Here is a 20,393-nt window from a genome sequence, read left to right on the forward strand (position 1 = left end):
ACCCACCTACTGTTAAGGACCATGTCCAGGGGATTCTCATAAATAGATAAAGGCTAAGGCTTCAAGAAGATTGAACACATTGATTTCATAATTATTTTCCAAGGCTGCCTGCTGGTCCTTGTGGCTGTGGAGTAGGTGTTTGTAATTTGCCTGATTCTTCTGGGTCAGCACTGGTGTGCCACAACCCACTCACATTCTATCCAACATTTTGATTTGCTTTATCTTTGCTGTTGAGTTGATATTATCTTTCTCTTTTATTAAAATCCTTGGAAATGCTCGCTTTTCTACTTATAGACATTCTTATCTTCTAATAGCTGTACAATAGTGATGAAAAATATTTTCCCTTTCCTTTAAACTCTGTGTGGACAGGAAAACAAAATAGTCACATTGTTTTAATCTATTATCTTGAGTAAAAATATGTTTAGAAACTCTTAAATACCTTTCTGTAGGGTGGTTACTCTATTGTTTAATTGACAGAGTAGTAATTTGACTACTACATTGATGTGGACTAGATCAAAGTATGAAACACAAACTTATAAAATAAGAAGAGAGCACAAAATAATATAATGTGAAAGAGGAGTGAATGACCAGGTGGAGTGGCTGGGAGGCACCGAGAAGTCCATGAGTGAACAGTTCCAATGGAAAATCTAAGGGCTCAAAGAAATAGAAGGTACATGATGAAACAAACAGCACGACCTCAGAGGGGATAAGAGATAACTTAAAGTGGCCACAGTCAAGGAAAATGGATTTAGCTTATCTAAAATCCCATTCCATAGTGATAACAATTCCATAAAGGTTTATAGTTACAGAACAAAGAAAATTATAAATCAAGACACTTTTCAAATGCATTGGTGGAAGAGACATGTAGGTAGATTGCAAAACCTGGGAGATTTCACCTATAAGCCTTAGATAATATCTGACGGTATTCTTAACCTTTTGGTTGCTGGGCACTAGTTGGGAAAAATTACAAAGATTTTCCCAATGGTCACAAAGATGTTAGACCACATGTAAAGGAGGATAATAAATTTCTCTCAATGGATCTAAAGATGGTCCAAAACAATTTGGCTCTGAACTTGTAACTTTACAGTTTTCTCACATCATTCACGTTTAATCACTCACTCAGCCTTGCAGAACATTCTAAGAAAAGGGATTTTTCCAGGAACTTCTGTTCACACGGAGAACTATTTGTCAGTGGCACTCTTTAAAAATCAATATACTCATTCATGTTTTACCTATTCTGTTAATTGAAGTACTGCTTAAGGTTTTTCCACTTACCAACTGTTAATCTCCACACCCTCATGCAGAATCTATATTGTGTTGTGATCTTTGACTGTCTTTGTCTTCTCTGTCCAGAGAACTCTGCTTTACCATTTAATTCAGCATCTTCCTTTTAGAAGGTCAACTTTTACATTGATATAAGCACAGCTATTCCACCACCAAGTTACAAAATAGTGGCTGCTTTGCACGAACATATACTTCATCTCTTACAGTAAGTAGACTGTATAGTTAAAATCCTTACATAAATAAACTTAATTATTTAATCTTCTACCTGAAGTGCCTGATATACAATAGGCTCTCAAGGTTGTTTTCCCAAGAAAGATTCAAATCACTTTTCCAATCCACCTTATACTCTGCTTTATTATAAAAGGCTATTGGTGCAAAGAAGGTAAAAGATGCAGATGTCCTCAGGGCTCAGTTCTGACCTTTTTTGCTTGCTGATAGGGAAAAAGCACTCAAGGGCCAAAGCAGATTGGAGGAGAGTAGAATCAATGGAAAGAGGCAAAAAAGTTCTCGAAATACAACATTGATTCACTTGTAATATCAACTAATGTAAACTAATTTAATTAGTCATTTCTGTTTGTAAAAACAAGACCCATTCTTCAACAAGTGATTTTATAGACCAAAATGAAAAGCACTTTACTCGTTTTAGTAAACAAACAAAAGTCCTCTTCACCTCCATCCCATGTTAGGGACCGTGAAATTGGATTGAGTTCTGTAAAAAATTAGCCCCTTTTGAATATATGCATGAACGAAACACAAACACAGGTACAGCAGAAGAGAGGCCTTGCTGCTCCTACGCGGACTACTGGTGCCTTGGGCTCTGCTTTGCTTTCTCATTATCTGTGAAGATATGTTTTATTCTTTATTCTTCCACCAGAAAACATAACTTAGTTTTTACACCCAGAATGACACTTGTGACTTATATTCAGATCTTTGCCTTATAGTAAGTAATTTCAAACAATAACATTTTATTCAAAATTTTCTCCAAGGCATTTTCATTTTTATCTATTTTATTATTTTATATACATTATAAGCACTTTAATTTTTTACATAATTAAAATATAATTACATTATTTTTTCAAGGGATGAATGGATAATGAAAATATATGTATATGATGCAATCCTATTTAGATCTAAAGGAAGATGGAATCATGCAATTTTAAGATAAAAGTATGAAATTAGAAAATATTATATTGAGTGAAGTAATCTAGTCCCACAAAAACAAATGCTGTATCTTTTTTCTCATAGGTGGTTCTTAGAAATATAGGTTGTTTTGTAGATGTATCACTTGGAGCTGGAAGTCCCAGTCATTTGTTCTCTGCAATTTGATTATTTGTCACTATCTACAAGGGTTTTTGTCTACTGGGGAAAAATTCTTTGTTGAGGGGTGGAGTCTACATGTACCTTGAAAGATAAACTTTTAGAACACAGTTAGAAATTATAATGATTTTGGAAATGCCAGTGGTGTGGTCAAGTATCTTGGAGGAGAACATACTACCGCCACCTTTGAGGCCCTTCAATTATTTCAGAACTCTTTACAACTGCAACATATATTAGCCATAGGATTAAAACATTAACAAAATTCTATTGATGTACAGAATAAATTTTAATATTTATTTTTACACTTTATATTTTTCTTATTCTTGTCAAGGTAGAAAATAGTCAAATTTTGATGAACACAAATTGCACCCTCTTTTATCAATGCTTATCTGCTTTTAAGTGACAACTTGATATACTTCAGCTACAGATTTTGTTTTCAGTCACTTTTCACATCTGAAATCAATATATATAAAATATTAGCCTTTCTCCTCAACAGTCAAGGAATCCCTACTTATACCGATGTTCAGCAGCTGGATGCACTCTTATGTCTTCAGTGCCCTTTCAATCATTAGGAAATTCCCACACCTTTGTGACTCAGGTCTTTCCATGTATGAGCTGAAACTTTTCTATTTTTAACAAAGTCATTAAACATGTTTCAATTTTTAGTATGAAATCTCAAATTATCAAACAAATATGTCCTTATATTACACAATTATATCCCTTAAGATCTTCTGTATTATTGAAAAAACTTTCATGATGCTTTAGGAAAGCTACCTTTTCACCAAAAGTAACATGATCTTCAGAGATGTTTGTATTCTCCTAGTGACTCAATGGAAGTAATTCCTGGTTGACTTTATTTTCGTGATCACACTAAATTAAAAGATTAACTTTCAGCTACTTTCATTTGAACTGTGTCCAAGTCAGGGTAAAAACGGGGATGTTGTGTTTTGCATTTGCATTCCAAATTATTTATTAAATTAATCAATGCCTTATATGTGTCTATAACTTGTTTTCTCTCTGTAATGTGTAATATTCCAATTTATGAATGTCCCATTTTTTTTTAATCTCTCAGGAAATACTTTTGGTTTTATTCTATTTTCCAGTCTGAATCTATGTTGGGGATACTACATTGAATACTTTGATGTTTGTATTTATACACTTTTCTGGTCATATAGCAAGGAGTGATAAAATCATTGAATTAAAGTGCATGGAAGCATTATTATATATAAAATTTCCAAGATACTTTACAATTTACACTTTAAAAAGAAAACTATGGCCAGGCAGTGGTGGTGCATGCGTTTAATTCCAGCACTGGGGAGGCAGAGGCAGGCAGATCTCTGTGGGTTCAAGACTGGCCTGGGCTACAGAGTGAGTTTCAGGAAAGGCACCAAAGCTACACAGAGAAACCATGTCTCAAAGAAAAAAGAAGAAGAAGAAGAAGAAGAAGAAGAAGAAGAAGAAGAAGAAGAAGAAGAAGAAGAAGAAGAAAAGAAGAAGAAGAAGAAAAGAAGAAGAAGAAGAAAAGAAGAAGAAGAAGAAAAGAAGAAGAAGAAGAAAAGAAGAAGAAGAAGAAAAGAAGAAGAAAAGAAGAAGAAGAAAAGAAGAAGAAGAAAAGAAGAAGAAGAAAAGAAGAAGAAGAAGAAGAAAAGAAGAAGAAAAGAAGAAGAAGAAAAGAAGAAGAAGAAGAAAAGAAGAAGAAGAAGAAAAGAAGAAGAAGAAGAAAAGAAGAAGAAGAAGAAGAAGAAGAAGAAGAAGAAGAAGAAGAAGAAGAAGAAGAAGAAGAAGAAGAAGAAGAAAACTATGAGGATTTTACATTTCTATTCCATCAACTCTTTTTCTTACTAGTCCTTATGATTTCAATGATTTTGCACATATTCTTGATAATTTAACTTGCATTTCTTACAAAGATGACATTTTTTGTTTTTTATTAGTTGACACATATAGTTTCCTCAAAGAGCTCTTGTTGCCAACTATTATTTTGTTGATATATTCCATGTAAATGACATTTGGTTGCACACAGATACAAAATTGTTTTTGACTGTGTGGTTATATTTTCAATTTCTTATTTATAGATTTAATGAAGAACTATCATTAATGTGATCTAGCTTACCAATCTCTTTCATTACAGTAACTTTCATCTGTGTCCTTTGAAGATGTCTCTTCCCACCCAACATTGCTAAGATCAAGTGTGTCATCTTGTCCACACTTTATTCTGCATTTGACATTTTTATTCACTATCAGTCCTCTATAGACTTATGAGAACAATGTAAGGTAGACAGAAATTTATTCATTTAATTATGAATATTCAAGAGGTCATGGGATTTTCTACACTGCTCTGAGTGCATATTATGGAGCTGAATCTTAACACCTGCCTGGGAGCTGAAAGAGCAGATGTCTTTGGATTTTCACAAGAGTTTAACATGAGCAGAGCATAAGTAACAAATGCTTCTGATCTTGCTAAAGCACTTGAACTTAAGATATTGTGGTCAAGATTCTCTCCATACATTTTCATTTGAGCAGGTATGTGAATTCTTTATTATGTTTAATGGTTCTTTTTGTCTGTTTGGTGCCTGTGCATATATTAATACTGTGGATTTTTAAATTTTGTTTTTGATTATATTAAGTTTTCATATTCATTTTTTCTTAACATTGTCTTTACTTTTCATGCATCTTTGCATTTCCAAATATGCTTTCAAACAGTTTGAAAATTTCCACAAGAAAATCTGTTAGGCTATTTGAGTGTGAATATACTGAATCCTATGATCAGTTCATGAGAAGTTAAAATTAATATATGGAAGTTAAAAATTAATGAGTATATCAGTCCATTTATTAGGCATTTGAAATGTTCCCTTATGTTTCATCTTCTATGTAAAGTCTTTCACTACTCTTATCATATTAATTCTTAAACATTTTTAACAGTCATTTATATAATTTTCTAATTTCCTCTGCTGTCCCAGAAATAGCTCGTTTCTGCTACATTGGGCAGGTTGTTTGTGGTGAATTGCTTTTGCTAGCTACATTCCATGAGAGATTAATGTGATTGATCTGTGAATTGCACAATCTGGTTCACTCTGCAAAATAATTCTTGGAGTTCAAACTAAAATCCTGGGAATTTAATTAAGACCTCTTAACCATCTAAGGTTCTGATCTCTAATCCCTAGGTCAGCAGAAGTCATGCTCATTGTAAAGATCACTTTCACGTGGGGAAATCAGACTTTCAGGACTCACTCCCACAACTCTCAATAACCCATTACTCCTGACCTGGACAGCAAATGCTCACAGTACCCGTACTTCTGATGATTTAAGGCACAAATCAAGCTCCTTTAGCCTCCTCCTCACCTTCCACTCTAAAACTCAGAAAACATTGTAATGGCTGCACATTTATGAAAAAAACACTATGAAGAGTGCCAATGAAGAAACAAATGAAGACAGACACAGGCATGCAGCACAGCCAAACACTAGGGCATGCCAAGAGTGCCCTAGAAAAGGAGGAGGAAGGATTGTAGGCGCCAGAGGGTTCGAGAACACCATAAGAACACAGCACACAGAATCAACTAAGTGGGGTTCATAGGGGCTCACAAAGACTGAAAACACAAAACTGGACCCTGTGTGCGTCTGAGCTAGGGCCTCTGAATATATGTTATGGTTATGCAGCTGGTTCTTCTTGGGGGACTCCTAACAATGAGAGTGCGCGATGTCTCTGACTCTTTTGCCTGAGCTTGGGAGCTTTCCTTTCTACTGGGTTGCCTCATCCAGCCTTAATATGAGGGTTTGTACCTAGTCTTAGTGTAACTTGTTATGCCGTGTTTGGTTGATATCCCTGGGAGGCCTGCTCTTTTTTTTTTTGAATTGAAAAAGAGGAGGCATCAATCTATGGAAGAGGCGAGCTGTGGGGAGGGAGTGGGAAGAGTGGAAGGAGAGAAGGCTACATTTGGATGTAATGTATGTCAGAATAATTTAAAATGAATAAAATAAAATGATGCTGAGCATAAACTTTTCCCCCCAAGGAGTTGGATGCCCACCCACCAAAAATGGAGGGATGCATTTTCCAATACTATCATGTGGGGATTTGATCCCTCAAATCTACCGTTACACAGTTATAATCATTAGTCATAAATACTTAACTCAGATTTGAATTCCTCTGCTCTCTATGGAGTTCTGAAGTGAGGTTAAATTTCATGTCTTATGCCTATCCAAAAGCCATCTAGACTTTTCTTATGACCATATCATTATACACTGTTTATTTTAATCAGTAAACATGCAATTTAGTGCCCGCTATAAGACACTCATGCTTTATATGAAATACAGTGTTATGGGTATACCAACCTGCATGCACATTCTGGTATTTATTTAGAAATATTCACTATAAACTTGTTCTTTTCAACTTTAATAGCTGCTTTTATTACACTGTAACACTGTTCTATATTCTTGTATGAAGTCAGGAATAAAAGTTACTTTTGAATGTTAGTTGGAAGTAATGTAGGAATGTAGGAAACGGAAGTCCAGCATGTAGTTAAAGCCTGCTCACCAGGCAAAAGTGGAACCTTACACTGAAGAAGAATTTTGTTTACTCCAACTCTAGGAACAAAATTGCTGATTTTATATTAACAAGAAACTCTATGTTTTGTGAATAATGAGACATATTTGGAACTGAATTATTGATTTTTCTCAGCAGATGATTCTATAAGATATTCTTTGTGAAAAACACTATATGGATATTTTTTAATTTGAAAACTGTATATTCAAGATAAGTGTTATTTATGCCCACCAAATAAAGCCCATCTGTTGTTTTAATGCAAGTTCACAAACCTTATTTAAAGTCACAATATTATAATAACCACAGTCCAGGGCATACAGAGATATTTATTCCAACTCCAGTTTATACTTGCCTGTACTTTTTATCCATGAGATATTAAACATGGAGGAATATGACTCTTAAATCATTAAACTTTATGCAGTATATCATATATTTATATCTATCTATATCTAGAGATAGATAGATTTATAGATAGATAGATAAATAGAGATATATCTTGGCTCAGGTTCCACAGAAAGCAGACTGTCACTTAAGTGTTATAATGATTATCTAGAAAGAAATGAAAATAAGTGAAAAAGCAAGTAAAGAAAAAAACAAAGAAAATCATTAAGGTGACTGAATACCCCTCTCAGTGAGACACAGGTTGTAGTTCCTTCATGCAGCCCCTGACCACACAGGGACTGCACTGAGAAATTCCCCTGAGCAAAGCTGATTGTGGGTTACAGCTGCAGTCAGCCTGGCATTCTCCCTGTATTAACTGGTCTTCCCACTTGTCAATATTTGTCCTGGCGGAGATATGTTTTAACTTTCTGGACTGGACATTTGACATCCTTGTCAGTTTCTCAAGAAGCCACACTTTTCTCATTTTTTTTTTTTTTTCTGCTTCAAGATGTGATGTCAGAGCTTACCTGGAAATGACAGGGGAAATGGGCATGGGGTGTCTGTAGCTAGCCACTGGCATTGGCAGAACTTCTCAGAGGCTACCTGGGAAAACAGTCTGGAGTCAGCTGGAGAGCACCCAGTGATATCAGTAGAATGTGTGAACTGGGGTTTTGGGTAACCAGAAGCGCATATGGCAGAACAGTCAGATGGAGACTAAGAAAACAGATGTGTTTTTCTCCTAAGCTAATTGCATTGAAGGATTCATTGCACATAAATTTATTATTTCATGGAACATATATGTTTCCTAAAGCTCTACATAATTCATCGTGAAGTTAGTAGAGATGAAAGTGGCAAGCTGGAGTCTTCCATTCATTCTCTGGGACTGTGTCTTTTAGACTTTGACCTGTTGATGAAAATTACTTTTTAGTTTTGCAAATACAAGTTAATAAAATCCACATCAATAAATACTGTCTGTATGCAAATTGCTCTCCACTGCAGCAGATTTTCCAAGCTTCACAAATATTGCAAGAATGAAATGATACTGTCAGTCTCTTCACTTTTTAATCATTTTGTGAATCAGATTAGTGGCTGTCAAGGCTGCTGACTCGTATAATTTTTGAATTCAATATGTTTTTAACTCTCTCTTAGCATATATTATCTGTCAGATCTAATCAACTAAGAAATTATCTCATCAGCTCCATGACTAGCATTCTGTTCAGGAGGAAACAGTTTCTCTATTTATGTTGTTGTTATTAGTTTGCTCTAAAGAAATCTTCATTGATAATTCTGATGCAATACACTGTGGAAAAACATAAAAATACAAAACTATAAAACATCAAAATATCAAAAAAAACCTACAATAAAAATAGACATGAACACTGAGCACATGCTTTTGAGCTTACTTTCCTCTTATCTCTGTCTATTTTGCTTTTATTGCCCTTTCTTCTCATCCCCACATTTTTCTTTTTTCCTACATAAAAGGAATAATTCTTTTACTAATTTCTCTGGAAAAAATTAATATGTTTCAGACTTGACTTAATATGGGAAAGATGATTATTTTCTTCAAAGGATATAGATGAAAAAATTTCCAAAGAAAAAACTTAAGATACACTTATTAAAACAAGAAGAAAGAAAATGAAAAACATTTCTGAGTCAATTCCATTTTTGGCAAGTTGGAATGGTTAGAAACTTTGGTAGGATGCATTTGAATTCATTTATCCACAGACTGTTAAAACATAGACCAAATATATGATATCAACAAATTCTAAAAACAAAGTTTCCCTTCATCAGATTATAATAAAATTGGATATTAATTAAATGTAATCTGGTCATATACTTTAATATCTGAGAGTCTTTAATTGAGATATTTCTTATTTTTGTAATCTTTGGATAAAAAGAAAGCCAACAATTTACACTGCTGAGTACTTTGACAGCTAGACATGTCTCCCATCTCACAAAGGAATGTGGCAAAACACATGATAGATCACATTAGCACACTCAGGGATTCAGTCTTCAAAAAAGGATCCAAAATTAGTGAGAAAGATTAAAAAACACAGTTTCAGAATAAATTTAAATGAGAATTACCAGGAATATTGCAGTTTTCCTCATACATTTCTCAAAATAGAGTAGAGGAAAGATCTTCTAGGATGTATGTAATTATTAAGTTAAAAAATACTTTCTACTTTTTTTTAAATTTATTCTTTGCTCATGCATTACATCCAGACCGCAGTTTCCCCTCCTTCCATTTCTCCCATCCCCCTCCAAAATACACTCTCCCCCAGATCCACCCCACCTCCTGTTTCCCTTTAGAAAAGAGCAGGCCACCCAGAGATATCAAATAAATTGAACAAGTTACAATAAGCCAAGGCACACACCCTCATATCAAGGCTGAACGAGGCATAACTACAATATCTCTCCTTCTCCTTCCCCCATACCCTCCCATTAAAACTTGTTGCTCGGTGGTGGTGGTGGGTGGTGGGTGGTGGTGGTGGTGGTGGTGGTGGTGGTGGTGTGTGTGTGTGAGAGAGACTAAATACATAAATACACATTTCATATTTTCTATGTCTACATCTATGAATGTTTGCCTGAATGCATATGTGTGCACAGCATGCAAGCCTGGTGCCTACAGAGCTCAGAAAAGCATGTTAGATTCCTTGTAACTAGAGTTGTAGATGATGGAGACCAACTATGTGGGGTGCTGGGAACTGAACCTGGGTTCTCTACAAGAGCAAGAAGTGCTCTTAATTGTTGAGCCATCATTTCAGCCCCAGATTTTCTCAGTTTTAAAGTAAAATATCCACATGTAGAGAAGCTGAAAAGTTCAACTAATCCAATTGTCATGAACTCATGAAATATTTGCTGAAAAATCCATCTTTAAATAGTTTAGATAACTTGAACAATAATTTTCTAAAACTTGAATAAACATTATTTGTATTTTTTATTTTTTTTAAGAATTATATACACAAACACTGGATTTTTCATCATTTTTACCCTCCTTTTCCTCCTCCAACTCCTGTTATCTACCTCCTCTAAAATTCATGGCTTCTTCTTTAAAAATTGTTTTATAATCTCCCTCCCTCCCTCTCTCTCTCTCTCTCTCTCTCTCTCTCTCTCTCTCTCTCTCTCTCTCTCCCTCCTTCCCTCTCACCCTCCCTCCCTCCCTCCCTCCCTCCCTCCCTCCCTCCCTCCCTTTCCTATCCCTTTCCCCTTCTGCCCTCAGTCCATTTAGTGTTGTTTATGTGTGATTGAATCACTTATCTGGGGCTTATCCTAAAGACAACTGATTCTCCTTCTCTCAGATACCATATATTGCCCCTAGTTTTCTTCTAATGGTGTGTATGTGTGTGTGTGTGTGTGTGTGTGTGTGTGTAAAACTTACCCCATCCAACTTAATATGTTGAATAGGGTTGGCATTATGCAAGTACTTTTTTTTTTAGCATTCCTGTCATGTCTAGAAGACTTTATCAAGCAGCAAGAGCAAGATTCTCTGGCTCTTAATATATTTATGTCTCTCCGTCCCCCTTCACACATATGCTCTGAGCCTGAGGAATAGTGAATCATTAAGATTGAGGACTCAGTGATCATTTATTTGATAAGTTATGGATCTATATGTCAGCCTCTATTTCTATGCAAACACACTTGTTTGATGAAGGGTGAGAGCCACATTTTTTATTGACTATAATAATAAATATTTAGAGAGGCTGGAGAGATGGCTCAGTGGTTAAGAGCACTGACTCCTCTTCCAGCGGACCCAGGTTCAATACCCAGCTCCCACACGGCAGCTCATATCTGTCTGTAATTCCAGTTCCAGGGGACCTAACACTCATAGCAAAACACCAATGCACATAAAATACAAATAAATAAATTTAAAAAGCCCTGCAATTAAAAAATAAGTATGTAGAATATAGTTAGAATTTAAATTGCTTTAGAGAAATGGCCGTAATAGCTTCTTTTCTATGGTCTATGAACTCTCAAGTCATAGGTAGTGCTATACTTTCCACTGTAAATTCCCTGTTACTGAGCAGGCCTTAAATCCAATTAAAGCTATTGTTTATCTCCAATGTAAAAATACCACACGTGTACCATTCAGAAAAAGCTGCTTTGTCAGGCCAGTCATTGAGATTCATAAGCTTTACTGATTTTTCTTCTTTCCTGGCAGTTGACACAGCACCTTCTGATAATATGCAAACTACTCCATGGGGAGGAGTCTTCCAGGTCATTTTCAGTTCAATTTCTTCCATCTGAAATGTGTGGATTCTCAGTATCAGGGTCTCACATCCTCTTTGTTTGTTTTTGTTTTTAAATCCTAGTTCTGAATCTTTTCATTTGAGTGTATAATAAAACAAACAAACAAATAAACACAGATGCTAGAAAAATAGAGTTATGTCACAAAGACTGGTATTGCTTCCTCAAAGAATCATAGACAACCTAACAAAAACCCCAGTGTCAGTCACTGGGAACACTTAGAATTATCAGCAAGAAGATCCAATGTAGCTGCAAGTTTTTTTGTGTGCTGCCCAGTCCTGCAGCTGCTCAGACCCAAATAAACACACAGAGATGTATTTTATTTTTAAATTATATGGCCTAATGACTCTGGCTTCTCACTGGCTAGTTCTTACATTTTAAATTAACCCATTTGTATAAATCTATACTTTGCTATGTGGTTTGTAGCTTACTGGTACTTTTCATCTTGCTTCTCTTGGCAGCTAGCAGCATCTCCTCAGCTCTCTCTTTCTCCTTCCTCTCTCTCTCTAGTTGGAATGTACTGCCTAACCTTATTCTGCCTCACCATTAGCCAGACAGCTTTATTTATCAACCAATCAGAGCAACACACATTCACAGCATAGAGAACGACATCCCGCAGCAATCCAAGAGATTCCCAAAATGAAGTAGGCTATTATTATTGACATTTCTTTGATTCTGAGACTTTAAAAATTAGATAATTTTGATACTTAAGAAAACCATTGAATAAAAGGTATATATGGTGCCACAAACTTGAGTGTAAAACTCAAATACATTATATACATGCAAACACATATGTACATGTAAGGTGGTAATATTTTTCTGAATATCCATGCACAAGCCATTAATAAAATTTAAAACATAAAATTAAATTGCATATTTAACTATTTAATTGCATATTTAACTAGTATTATTCCATAAACAAGAAGAACACACACACACACACACACACACACACACACACACACACACAAACACACTTTCCATACACAAACAAATCATTACTAATTACTAATCTTCTAATTCAGTTTAATGATTTATTTGTACTATATAACTGTGATGGTTAATTTTAATTGTCAACTTGGTGCAATTTTCTATTACCTGGGAAGGATGCTGGGAGTATCAATGGTAGATTATCTAGATTGACTTTGGGGATACCCATGGAGGAGTACATTGACTATGCTAATTGAGATGGCATAATTCTCTGTGCAGCAGATGCTAGGTTGTCTAAAAATGGGAAAAGCAACCTAAGTACAAGCACAGATACAAAAATCCACTGTTTTCTGCTGTTGACTGTTCAGTTGGACTTTCTTTGGACTGCCAGCTCCTGAATAATGACACAGAGACTTTTTATTAATTATGAAAGCTTGGCCTTAGCTTAGGCTTGTTCCCAACTAGCTCTTAAAACCTAAAATAACCTGTTTATATTAATCTATGTTATGCTATTTGGTTTGTTACCTCTCCCCAATCCTGTACATCTGACTTCCTCCAAGTCTGGCCAGTGAATCCTTTGCCTCAGATTTTTTCCCAGAGTTCCTATCCCTGCCTGGAAGTTCCACCTATCCTCTCCTGCCTAGCTACTGGTCATTCATCTCTTCATTTAAGCAATCAGAAGGTGCCTTAGGCAAGTGAGGAAGGACATAGGCACTTCTTCACATAGTGTACAAAAAGATTATCCCAATAGACTGTGAAAGGGATATAATTACCTTGACTTTCCTGCATGATGGACTGTAATACCAAGTTGTAATTTAGATACACCCTTTTTTTCTGCAAGTTTTTTTCATAGTATTTATCACAGCAACAGGAAAAGAAGCTATATAGTAATTAATTTAGATTTTTGTCACAAGAGGTTTCAAAGCAGGCCTGGAGAGGTATGCCTGCAATCTTAACTCTCATGAGACTGGTGTGAGATTATTGTAACAGTGAACTACAGGCCATCAAGGACTACATAGTCAGATGCAAGCAAACAAACAAAGAAAATTAGGCTTTCAGTAACTAAACTATATAATCTGCTTTTGTTATAGCAATGTATTTAGGTTGTGTGAGAGATGTTGTGAAGAAATTACACTGTTCATTGTAAGTAGGAATGTAAATTAAATCTAGTTCCTTCATTTTCTCCTCCCACCCATCTTTCTCTTCCTGTCTTCATCATCTTATTCCTCTCTCTTTTCTCTTTTCTGCTCTTTACCTTCATTCCTCATTTTTCTTCCTCTCTCTCTCTATTTCTCTTGCTTTGTTTCTTTCTTTTAACTATTTTTTATACTGCCAGCCTCAGTTAGGCAAACAAACACTCCCCATTGCCCCATATCTTCAGCCTTTCATATCTCACATTGATACATCTTAAGTGGATAATCTGACAGTTTTTCACAGAGTAGCAGTATGGTAAGCGATAAAATGCTTATTAGTTCATAGTTCATGCGTTTCCATTCGTTTGGCTATTTGTCTCTGTGCTTTATCCAACCTTGGTCTCAACAATTCTTGCTCATATAAACCCTCCTCATTCTCGCTAATTGGACTCCCAGAGATCCACCCGGGGCCTAGTCATGGATCTCTGCATCCAGATCCCTCAGTAGTTGGATGGGGTTTCTAGCACGACAATTAGGGTGTTTGGCCATCCCATCACCAGAGTAGGTCAGTTCGGACTGTCTCTCGACCATTGCCAGCAGTCTGTTGTGGGGGTATCTTCATGGATTTCTGTGGGCCTCTCTAGCACTTTGCTTCTTCCTATTCTCTTGTGGTCTTCATTTACCATGGTCTCCTATTCCTTGTTCTCCCTCTCTGTTGTTGATCCAATGGCTGAGGGGTCCCCAACTTGATCAGGCCCTCTGAATGGGTGAGACAGTTGATTGGCTTGATCTGTTTGGGAGGCATCAAAGCAGTGGGACCGGGTCCTGTGCTCATTGCAAGAGTTGGCTGTTTGAAACCTGGGGCCTATGCAGGATCGCTTGGCTCGGCCTGAGAGGAGGGGACTGGACCTACCTGGACTGAGTCTACCAGGTTGATCTCAGTCCTCCTCAGGGGAGGCTTTGCCCTGGAGGAAGTGGGAATGGGGGTGGGCTGGGGGGAAGATGATGGGGGCGGGAGGGGGGAGAACAAGGGAATCCGTGGCTGTTATGTAGAACTGAATTGTATTGCAAAATAAAAATTAAAAAAATTAAAAAAAAAAAAATGCTTATTAGCCGATGGCTTTCAGTGGGTCCTCTGACACCACCCCTGCAGCTGACTATGACTGATTATAATGAAGCACCGCTAATGACAGCAGTCTGCTATGTCAAGGCATCCAAGGGGACATTCAACCTTTATTCTATTTTCTCAGAAAATGAAGAATTTATAAAAAGACCACCATTACTTAGGGATTCATATAATCATTAAGAGCATGGATGTTTGAGTCCCCTTCCTCCCTTTACTATAACAGAATATCTAAGACTGAGTGATTCAGAGACAAGAGAGCTTTATTTAGCTTAGAAGCAGAGCTCTGTAAATTGAGTATACAAGGTCAAATAGAAAAATCTAATTGTTTTATGGTGAAGGCTTTGTGATGGAAAAGGAAATATGCATGGGTGAACCAATCACAGGCAAGAAAGGAAGTGAGAGGATGACAAATACACTGTACTTTCTGTCTAACCCAATCATTCACCAATAATCCATTCCTCCAGAGAAAGAATATTATAATGATTCTTCATGAAGGCTCTGTCCCAAGACCCAAATAATGCTCCATGCACACACTAAGCCCAAACATCTACAAAGAAACTAAATCTCAACATGTCTTGTGTTGGAGACAGATAATATTCAATCCAAGCATGAGATGGCTTTGGACAACTGTGCACCTCACGTTCTTGGACACGTTCAACCTAGACCTAATAGCTTGTTTGTGGCACTGAACTATGTAAGAATTTGAATTACATAACTCCAAAATTCCATTATATTTTTAAAGCTCCAAATAATAAAAATATTCTGGATAGAAAACATAGAAGTATAGACCTATTTTGTTTTTTTTATTGTTATTGACTTAATGTAAAATCAGAGGGAAGAAAATCAGTTGAATTTGCTCTCCATTAAAACACTGCTGTGAGAATATCATATCTTCATGCAAAAACTTTTGTCTTATTGATTGCATAGAAAAGTTCAATTGAACAAACACTTAATGACTTTTAATATTGGATAAGGCATTGTGTAAGCTTATTTTACCTTGAAGAAGAGGCCACACATCTGTCTCACATGTTAAATCTCCTCCTGAATTCTATATGTAAAGTTATTGACATATTTTATTTAATGCTTTATTTTTATTGAACTATTCCCCAACTGGCACACAATTTTCCCCCTCTGTGAATTCTCACTTTAATCAGTAGATGAAAAATGTCCAACATGTTTAACATTATTTCAGCATTCACCCATCTGGAGTTTTCTCATGGTCAAATCATCACTCAGTTACAGTATACTGAAAATATTTTGAAAAGAAAAAAAAAATGACAAAAAGAGTTCCATTCTCCCTAAGTTTTCACAAATGATTCTTAGATGAGAGAACAGATTTGGATCAGAGAAAAATAAATTTAAAGTCTCCCTCAGGGCTAGCCTGCTGACCATCACTTCTAGCCCAGCACTTAGGAGGAATATGCAGAAGGACAGCAAACTGGAGATCAGCCGGGAGTATGGAGGGAGATTCTGTTTCAAAACAAACAGAACAAAGCAAAACTACAGCTACGTTATACAAGCACAGTGTCTTAGTGATATCATCCAACTCAGTGACCAAGCACTTGCATTATAGCACATAATAATTTGCATATAATCCTTCCAAATTAGATTTGTCTTATATGTCCTCTCTCCACTACTCAGGGTCTTTCAACAGATGCCAGGTTGGGCTAATCTCCATGTTTTGCCTTGATTTATCTTTTAGACTGCATTATGGAATGTATGTAACATCTATATTGGGGAAAGGGGAGCAGTTTCTAGTTAGCAATGAAATAAGCCAGCGCTTCAAAAACTCAAATGTTAAGTTAGTCAAATAGTGCATCTTCCTCTTAGATATTTGAGTAAAAAAGCTCTGTAATTTGTCTTTGAAAGAACATAATGAAAAGAACACTGAGATATTGAAAGGCAAGTCATAAGAACTTTACAATAGACTCAAATGGAAAATATTAAAAAAAATTTTTTTGGAATTATTTTCAAGATAAACTTAAATTTATTTTGATTTGATACACTAGAGGTTAATCTCAAATTGTATTGATTACTATAAATTTAATGGGATTTGGACTTGTTCTCTCCAAGACTGTGAAGTCAAGTAATACTCAGATTATGAGGAATATGGAGTCAGATCCTTATCATGACATCATCATCACAGAGTCTAGCCCTCATGCATTCCACCAAAAGTATTCAATTTATTCCACTCCTATACTTGGATATTAAATATATAGTCTTTAATAATCAAGGATGGAAAACTATATGTTAATGGGGTAAAGATTCAAGAGGAGCATGAAGGAAGCACACATCTGATTCATGTAGAGAATGTGCCTCTGAAGCCACCTTGGAGCTGAATGGCCCATAGGCCTCTCTGAACTAGAAGGTGGAGCTTGGACAGCTGACACTGTCATCAGAGGCAGAGGTATCTAAGCATGAAGTGGCCGTGCCCATTCTGCTTCTCATATTTTGGAAAATGAAAAATAGTGCCAATGTCTGTGTGGCAATTCAAGGCCTTGGCAGCAAGTTATGACCACAGAGTCCCAAGAAAGGTCTGTGTCTTACTTCCAAATGGCTAATGTCAGAGCTGGTGTGTTGTCATCAGATTTTAAAGGATCTGAAAGCATTTACGTGTCTTTAAAGTCTCTGAAACAGAAAGTAATAATAGGATGGAGTTTGTGTAGAAGTAACCATCTTATTAAATAAGAAACACAGAGCTAATGCAGCGATGAAAGCCCAAGAGGTCAGAGCTAAGAGCCTGACCCTTCACTGCTGCAGCTATCCTCTTCAGCCAAGAGACCTACTTCCTGTGTGTTTGTCTTTATGTAGACTTTCTGTTCTGTCTTCTCATTAGTTGTTAACCCAACTACATGACTGCCTCGTCACTGCCTGTCTGTACAGACCTCCAGGTCTTCTATGGTTGGTATTGAGATTAAAGGTGTGTGTCTCCATGCTGGCTGCGTCCTTGAACACACAGAGATCCACTTAGCTCTCTGCCTCCCAAGAGCTGGGATTAAAGGCATGCACCATCACCACCTAGCTTCTGGTATGGCTTGCTATTAGCTCTGACCCCCAGTCAACTTTATTTATTAACACACAAATAAAATCACATTTCAGTACAAATAAAATATCACCATATGTTTGGCACCAATAAAATACACAGATCTGGAAGAGAGAAGCCACACCAACGAGGGGTTCTTTAAGGCATTTTATAAGCTGACTCTGTCAGAATTTTGTTCATAGTAGTGGTTCTCAACCTTCCTAATGCTGCCACCCTTTAATACAGATCCTCATGTTGCGGTGATCTCCAATCATAAAATTATTTCACTGCTACTTTGTAGCTGTAATATTGATTATGTTATAAATCATAATGTAAATATGTGATACGCAGAATATTTGATATGCAACCCCTGTGCAAGGGTCATGACCCACAGGTTGAGAATCACTGAACAATAGCCTCCTAATGACAGTATCCTTGCTCTGACTGTCAGCCTCAGCTTGTAGAGTTGCAGTGATCATATCTATATTCTTGGGACCAAGTGAAGGAGATGACAAGACAATAGAAGCCAGGAAGAAGTTGTCATTCTTGTCAACTCCATTTCCTTGCCCTGAATTTAACATGAAAATCCCAGAGATAATGAGAGCCAATAACCAAAAATGTACTTCGTGAGGTGCAGAGAGGGTTCATATGATAAAGTGGTTGCTGCCCAAGCATGGGGACTTGAGTTTTAGATCTCCAGAGTGGCAGTATTGCCTGTAATCCCAGTACTGGGAAAGAAGGAACAAGAGGATCTCTTTGGCTTGCTAGCCAGGTCAAAATGAAAGTGATGAACAATTTACCAAGAGTTTTGTCATTTATTTAGCCTCTGTTGAACTCCAAGTCCCATGTTGACATTAATCATACGTTTTGATTTAATTAGTGCACTTAAAGGAAGTTGGTATTTAACACCTTTCTCTTCATAATGAAATTTTTGGTAGGTTATATTTACACATTATATCTAGTGGACAATTTCAACTCAAAATTATGGGTATATTTCTTAATAAAAAGCCATTGGATTTAGTATAGACAATTCTGAAGGGCAGTTATTGATAAAAGACAAATTAGAATTTACCTAACTTTGAAGAATATTCACCCTATTGTTCTATTGTAACTTGGCATGGCATCACAGGTTAGGAGGATCTAACTTGATGATTCAGTTCTTGTTGGGCAGATGGTAGGTGTAAGAACTAAGTTTAACTTATAGTGGTCTCTTTCATCATACTCCCAATCTATGCCTTCTAAAAGGAGTATGTAAAGGCAGTTTTATAAAGTGCAACAGAATTATTATTTAAATTTTGAGAAAAAGACTTTCAGAAATGAAACTAGAAAAAAATGAATGAAAATGAGAAGACAAAGTTTTTATTTTCTTTATTTTTTTTATTTCTTTATTTCTTATTTTCTTTTTTGTGCATTTGTGCCTCAAGTTCTTCTATCTTAGCCCCCCAGATGCTAGGATTATGGGCATGTGACCCAGCGAGGGATCAAAAACAAAACTTATTTAAAACAATTTAAAAATTAATTATAGAGAATTTTTTAAAGCTTAATATTTAAATTATTTGCCAGAAAGTGAAAAGATGAAAGAAAAGAAAGCTGTTTCCTTTAAAATTATCATATTTTAGATTTTGCTGAGATCGGGCAATATGAATACCACAAACCAGTAACAAAGTAAGACAGTATGCATAAGCAAAATATACTATATACAACATTTCAAATAAGCATCTTCATATATACCAAAAGGCAAACAAACAACAAAAAGAGATTGTCCTGGATAAATCAGAGAATCTTATGTCTAAATTGCATTACTTAAAGGGTGTTAAGAATATATATAAGGAATGGTTGGCCTTTCATCAATGATAATGTAAAAAACTATCTAGCAAACTTTGGAGATATCAAAAGAAAGTAGAGTTGAAAACAAATCAAACACTGAAAAAAATAGAAGCCAGTTTTAGATATCTGTCTATAAACCAAACATTCCCGAGGCAAAGGCAAAGGCAGGTAGATCATGAACCATACACAATCCTGGGCTAAGTAGAATGATCCTGTTTTATGCCTGATATATCCTGAAATAAAAATATCTAGAAATTTAAAGTTAGAGTTGACTGAGGAAATAGAGAAGAAAAACATGATCTGATTTTTAAAATACTTTTAAATATTTAACAGCTGTATCCACATGTATTTATTATATAAACAATTGAATATTTTCATTGAATAAAATCCATATTTTATTTTTTACATTCCTAAATAAAAGAATACCAGGAATATGTTTTCATATGAACTTGAACTAATATGCAAGGTGAGCTAATGTATTTTTTATTATAATCCTAAAATTCCATTGAACTTACCACAAAGTTCATACATATCAAGAAATCCAAAGCAATATTCAGTGAAGTAAAATATATAATATTTAAAAGATACATT

This window comes from Peromyscus eremicus, chromosome 10, assembly GCF_949786415.1.
Source record: "Peromyscus eremicus chromosome 10, PerEre_H2_v1, whole genome shotgun sequence".
Classification (NCBI taxonomy): domain Eukaryota; kingdom Metazoa; phylum Chordata; class Mammalia; order Rodentia; family Cricetidae; genus Peromyscus; species Peromyscus eremicus.